The following is a 7,634-nucleotide window of genomic DNA, read 5'->3' as shown; positions in this document are numbered from 1 at the left end:
ATAACGATACCTGTCGATTTTGAGCTGGTTTTGTTACATGGATTACAACACACACAATACACATACAATACCACCTATTTTTTTAAAAATTAATATTAATTAGTTTCAATTTATTCTGAACATCTAAAATCGAAATTATTAAAACAGTGAACCTAAAACTAAAAACCTTAAAAAATAATATAATATAATACCTAAAATAAATTTTATTATTATCATCAGCTAGTATATATTATATATATTTATGTGTATACACGCATACTACACATGTGGTTAAAGATATTTTTTAATTTACTTACTGTTGTGACTGTGGCGTCACCCGGGTCACAGCTGAAAATCAGCGTCCTGCATTTAATGCATATGATGCAGGACATAATGCTGAGCTGTACACCCATTTGGGGTGGTGTCACAGATGAAAATGTATATTTGTATACTTTGTTTTTATCTGTGACACCAACAACAAATAAATGCATTTTCTTTCTTTCTTTCTTTCTATTAAAAGAAGTCCCAGGCAAGGTTTCGAAGATACTGGCAGCGTTCTCCCTTTGAATGGCTACACCTTTGATACATCTAATTATAATACAAGACATACACCAGCGAGTGTAGAGTCCACCGATAATATTATTGTAGGTAAATTGAACAATTGAAAAGAGCAACCGCCGAGTTTCTTGCTGGTTCTTCTCGGTAGGAACGGCATTCCAAACCAGTGGTAAATTCTTTGACGATTCAAAAGCACTTGTAAAAGTTTATTTGAATAAAAATCTATTCTATTCTATTCTATAGATACCATAGACTCTTGGAGAACGTCAAAAGGGTTCTAGGTCTCGCACAGACTATCAACAAATCCCACCTAACAATACTGTTAGTGCGCGACAGGTCTTCGTCTGTGTTGATGTTGGCTGGCGGGCGTGCTCTGCCTTATTGGAGTGTTTTTTTTTTTTTTGTTAAAACTGACTGGAAAGCGCTCTAAGGGGGTGCCGTGCGTATGTCGGCGAGCGCCGGCACAGACGGGGTCCATAATTGTATAGTTTAACTAACTTGTTACAAATAACTACAAACTTGACATTGGCTAATCTTTGTAAAGCCAGACGAGAGAGAAAAAAAAAATAGTGCGCGACAAGATGAGATGACAATCAGGTGGGGGGAGGGGGTTGTCTACTTGATCAGCTACGTCACCCCCGCACACCCGCATAGCCCCCGCGCTAACCCGCTGCGTGTGAGCGCGGGTGACGTAGCTGATCAAGTAATGATTGAATAAGGCTTATATAGTAGGTATATGGTCCAATAACGATATATTCATAATATTAATTACACCCCTTGTAACAATTACAAGATTATCCTGAATAGATTTAATAATAATCAAGCAAAGATATCGGATTACAGATCAATGAGAATACCCAATAATACCTAATCTAAAACTAATTACTGAAGTTTAATATAGCTAGTCAGTCTTTAGTAGAGATTAGATGAAATCTTAATATCTATAATAATATTATAAATGCGAAAGTATGTTTGTATGTTTGTTTGTTTTTGTCATCGATGTATATGGATTAGCCTTTCCCATACAATTCCGTCCGCAAAAATACGCTTGAATCTTACGTCATCGTCATTGACAAAGTCAAGAGACTTTTGCAATTTCTCTTGACTTTTTGGACGCGTTTTTTATCTTCGAAGGGCCCATCCATATTTTTTTTTTTTTTATTCACTATAGGCAAGCGCTTGACCACAATCACACCTGATGGAAAGTGATGATGTGGTCTAAGATGGGACGCGCTTACCTAGAAGGTGCCTATTCACTCTTGTTTTAGATACATCGATGGTTTTTTGTCCTTCCTTGACGCCCTCACTGAGCAACCAATCGACTTGATTTTTGGCATACCTAGATATTATTGAAAGGACCTCAAGCTTCTGACCTCTTGAATCCAAGTTTCCTAACTGTAACATTACAGTTGAGAATATCTGGAATTAGTGCACAGGCTATCGTATGGACATTATAGGGTCATTTAAGCCAGCGAAGTGCGAGTCAGACTCGCTCTCCGAGAGTTCCGTGCTCGGGTATTCTTTCCGACATTTTGCACGATAAATCAAAAAATAAATAAATATATATCTGTTTTAGAATGTGCAGGTAAGGTCCCTTTCATTTTATGAACCCGCACTTGGTATATTTAGGTTACTTTGAAAATTGAAAATACTAAATTATTTGAACACACAGCAATTTTTTTTGTAATGTAATCACAAATTCACGGTTTTCGGGTTTTTTTTGCTTTACTTGTGCTTATTAGACCTGTCTACCCACCAAATTTCATGATTCTAGGTCAACAGGAAGTACCTTGTAGGTTTTTTTTACAGACACGACAGACGGATAGACAGACAGACATACAGACAGACAACAAAGTGATCCTATAAGGGTTCCGTTTTCCTTTTGAGGTACTGAACCTTAATAAAGCCAGTTCCGTTCGCGTCCGGCCATCAGCCCGGACATGACTGTGAGGGCGAAACACAAAAGGATTTCAATTTGCTACCGTTTCGCGCAACCCTTTTCAGCTTTACAAAGTAATTTCCCGACGCAAAATTGATTTGTTGAGTCCGTGGTTTCTGTTTGGAGCTGCGGTTTAATTATTGCGGAAAAATACGCTGTACCTTATCGTGTTTTCTTCGTCCGATGACAATGGCTATTTCGTTGGCGACCAATGATATTATAGTGTATGAGAGCAGTGTGAAGATTTCCTTCCGAGCGGATGTCTTGCTCGGAGCCCAGCTGGTCCAATCGTTGTATTTTGTCGTATTTTCTACGCAAAATTGACTTATTTCGTGCGTAGTTTCTGTTTGAAGCTGCAGTTTAATTATTGCGGAAATATATATTGTACCTTGGTCATGTTTTCTTCGTCCGCCGACAATGAATGTGTTTTGTTGGCGACCAATAGAATAGAATAGAATAGATTTTTATTCAAATAAACTTTTACAAGTGCTTTTGAATCGTCAAATAATAATTTACCACTGGTTCGGAATGCCGTTCCTGCCGAGAAGAACCAGCAAGAAACTCGGCGGTTGCTCTTTTCAATTGTTCAATTTACAATAATATTCCATACTGTACATACATACACATAATGATATAATACTGTACGGGTGCAATATGTATCTATAAGCAAATCCAGGTATTTCCCCACTGTTGGACATTAGGTCTTCCCTAGAAAGCGCCACCACACTCGGTCTGCAGCCTTCCTGATCCAGCCACTTCCCGCCAGTGTCTTTATATCATCGGCCCATCATACTGGAGGGTGCCCACACCATACACTTGCTTATACGCGGTCTCCTCTCTTAGACTTTCTTCTGTGGCTACAATAGCCATCGCCTCTACGACAGGCTTGCCCACTGTCAGTTCAGCTAGCTTATAGTTTAGGCTATGTCTTTAACCTTGGTTCTCCTGCTGATCTCATGTCAGATCTTTTCCCTCAGAGAAACTCCTAATATAGCCCTCTCCATAGCTCGCTGAGCGACTTTGAATTTGTGGCTGCGGCCGTTTGTTAGTCTCAACGTTTTAACACGATAAGTAGGGACTATGTTATTATATTATATGCTAAAGAATCCACTTTGTTATTTATATTCTGCCTTTGTCAAAATGCTATACATATACCTACTTAGATTTCATTACGTTCCAATATGACGCAGTACGATTTAATACATTAACATTACAGTTAGGAAACTTGGCTCGAGTGACGTTAATATGACAAATACGACGCCCTACCTCCGGTCGCGTTGAGCATGTTGAATATGGTAATCATTTCCCTAGCGCCTCCAGCCTACCTAAGCGTCACTTTAACTTCTCTCTACTAATATCATAAATGCGAATGAGTTTGTTTGTCAGTTTGTCTCTCAATCACGCCTTAATGAAGCCACGGATTATGGTTAATTTTTGCATCATCACCATCAACCCATCGCCAACTCATTACTGATCTCCAGGTCTCCTCAGAATGAGAAGTATTTGGTCATGGTCTACCACGCTGGCCAAGTGCGAACTGTCAGACTTCACCCATCTTTAAGAACTTTATGCAGGAGGCGGGGAGGCGGGTGCCGAGTTTTTTGCATGGATATAATTTAAAGAGAGTTAAAGACATAGGCCTCTCGGACGAAGTACCGGGTATAATCTAGTAAAGGCCGATTCACACCAAGCACGTACACGTGACACGCGCGTAGTGACGTGTGAATCCGTAGACATAACTGCACGCATTACGTCTACGAGAACGTTCACGCCACGCAAGTGGTATGCCATGTCTCATACAGTCCCATACATTACAATTTACAACGCAATGGTACGCGGCTACGTGTACGCTTGCGCAACGCTCACGCAGCCTATGTGAACGAGCTGTAAGGGTTATTAACGTCGAACTATAAGCATCTACTTATCGAATTCTCGAATACTATCAATGTAAGTGAGGTGTAAATAGACTATCTAGGTACCCTACTGTTCGCGACAGGTCGACATGGCAATCGGGGTGGGGACGCGTCGCACACCCGCACTGCCCCCGTGCTAACCCGGTGCGGGAAATTGCAGGTGACGTGGGGGTATTCTGGGGGACCCCCGCGTCATACCTCAATTGCCATCTTAACATAGAGTATTTTGAACTCAAAATTGATTAGAAGAACCCAAAAAGGAAACACTAAGAACCTAACAATAACCTGAATCTGTTTTTGGGCTTATTTTAATCCTGTTTTCGCCACTCGTGCCTGAATCTAGTTATTACTGCGCTTGTTAAGATAACTTTTATCTGTCGACTCCAAGCTAAAAAGGCTTTCGTTTGCACCAAGAGCCAATGGTCGCTTTGCACGATAAATCAAAAACTATTAAGCATAAAATTAAATAAAAATCTGTTTTAGAATGTACAGGTAAAGCTCTTTCATATGATACACCACTTGGTATAGTTATCTTACTTTGAAAATTGAAACACATTTTAATTTTTCAGATTTATTTTTAACTTGTACTATAAGACCTACCTGCCTACCTTTCATTATTCTAGAACAACGGGAAGTACCCTATAGGTTTTCTTGGCAGACACGACGGACGGACAGACAGACAGACAGACAACAAAGTGATCCTATAAGGGTTCCGTTTTTCTTTTTGAGGTACTGAACCCTAAAAAGAAAAGTTACTCTGACTCTTTAACAAAATACAGTGGACCTCCGGTAATCCGACAAACATTTTGCAGGCCAGTGTCGGACTATCGAATTTGTCGGATTATAGAGTACTGCCTAAGACCCCCTATAGTCCGGAAATGTTTACAAAAGACTACCTTGTAATCCGACAAATTAGAGATTCAATGATAAGATTCTATATGTTATATGTAGGTATATATTTACTCTGAAGTACTTCATTATGTATATCAAATTTAGTAAATTAAACTATATTTACGTCATTAATACTATAGGACTTACAAAAAATAATAACTTTTCATTAGGAAATAATTATGTAAACACAAATGTACATATTAAAACAAGAATATTGTCAAAAATATCCAATAATAGTACATGTCGCAATGTAACAGACATGTCGGATTACAGGGGGTGCCGGATTAGACAGGGGCCGGATTACCGGGGGTCCACTGTAAATAAAAATACATCTTCCCGCTAGCTCTCGGTCTACTCGTTTTATGCCCCGCGACTCTCCGCCCTGCGATGACACTCAACAAAGTTAAATTAGCGCAGTTTGCCTCGTCCACATTATCTTTTGTCGGATTTTTACTCCAAACTTGTTGGCCCGTTGGGTCAACTTTGATAACGATCATTTTCTAAATTGAACCTTAAACTGAAAGCCTCAACAGCAGAACGATACAATTGCGATGGGTTTGAGACAATCGCAATCACCTCGGATTCGTTGACGCTCGCTCACTATTGGCTACAATGCACTATTGTAGAAAGAATACCATAAATTCAGCCAAACGCAACAGCTGTTGCGATTGTAATATTTTAATGATTGATGCAAGTTTTCCGAAATAGACCAGCTGTCTAAATTATTTAGTGACTAGCAACCCCGGCTTCACGCGGGTAGCTTATTAATTACAATTTTCACAAGGATCTCTATTTTTTTGAAAATAAAATATTACCTATGGCACTAAGAAATCATACTATAACTTTCTACTGGTGAAAGGATTTTCAAAATCGGTTCAGTAGTTCCAGAGATTACTTCCTACAGACAAACTTTCATACTTACCCCTTTATTATACTTAAATATTATTGCGATTAAAAAGTCAATGTATATCTGAGAAATTAAATTTTTGTGAAAATTTGAAAATGGGATATTTTTATGATTCGGTGTACCTAGCTTATATTCCGATAGGAACTCTTTTGACGCTTTCATGACCTGGTTTAGTATTAAACGAAACGTGGGCGTCCTATATGCAAATCTATTCCATCAACAAATACCTACATCAAACCTACACCAAACCTACATCAAACCTACATCACCTACATCAAATTTTTTACTTTTTACTATTTTTCTACCTGGAATCCAGTCTGCAACATCGTCAGTTCATCTTATCATCTTTTAAGAGTGTGGGAAATGTTTCGAGGTTCGTTCCCGCACACTCTCAAAAGAAGAAGAGGAAAAATTCTGAGTTCATAATCCATACTTCCATACTAATATTATAAATGCGAAAGTGTGTCTGTCTGTCTGTCTGCTATCTTTTCACATTCCAACAGTTTAACCGATTCTGACGAAAATTGGTACAGGATTAGCTTACATCCCGGGGATGAACATAGGACACATTTTTTATCCTGGAAAATTAAAAAGTTCCCACGGGATTCCGAAAACTCCATCCGCTTAAGCGATTTGTATGTTTGGTAACGAGGTAGTTTGCATCCATGTAATTGATATAGACAACTCTTTATCCTGGAAACAGTTCCCACGGGATCTTTAAAAACCTACGTCCACGCGGACGAAGTCGCGGGCATCCTTTAGTAAGATAATAAGTTATCAGGCTTTTAGTTTAGGTCTTCAGTTAGGTAGTAGGTATTGGTAGATAGGTATCATAATATTGTGCATTTGTATCCAGCGCTTATGAAATCATATATTTCCATCTCATTTTCGCAACGAGTAGGTACTCGGCGCTTTGGCTCAACGTGAAAATATTTTAGCACAAATTATCATATTCAGGTAAAGGAAATGGAGCGTAGACTCCAATACCTACAGACTTGGAATCTTAATCACCATAGCTTACCTATAATATTTTATACTAGCTTATGCTTGCGACTTCGTCCGCGCGTCCGTTTTGAAGTCTTGAAGTTTTGTTATTAGTACTTACTGCGCTCGAACAGTATTTTTGAACTTTCGATAAATTTTAGTCATGTTTCAAAATGCCTAGGTAAACTGTAAATTTTTTAGGCAATAGTTGAGCCTATAGTGACTTATTACCACAAAAAAAAAAACCAAAAACGTTCAACAGAAAGAAAAAAAAACCAATGACAGATGAAAATTATGAAAAAAATCATTAAAAAATTCATATCTCCTAAACTATTAAAAATCTCTTAACATATATAGGGGTGATTTGGATACCCCTTAATACAAGCTATTCAAATTTTTCTTTTAGACGTCACATCTCCGGCCACCCTGTATAAGACAATATTATAGCTTCGTATATAATATA

This window comes from Maniola jurtina, chromosome 19 (assembly GCF_905333055.1).
Source record: "Maniola jurtina chromosome 19, ilManJurt1.1, whole genome shotgun sequence".
NCBI lineage: Eukaryota > Metazoa > Arthropoda > Insecta > Lepidoptera > Nymphalidae > Maniola > Maniola jurtina.
This window is presented reverse-complemented; position numbering follows the sequence as displayed.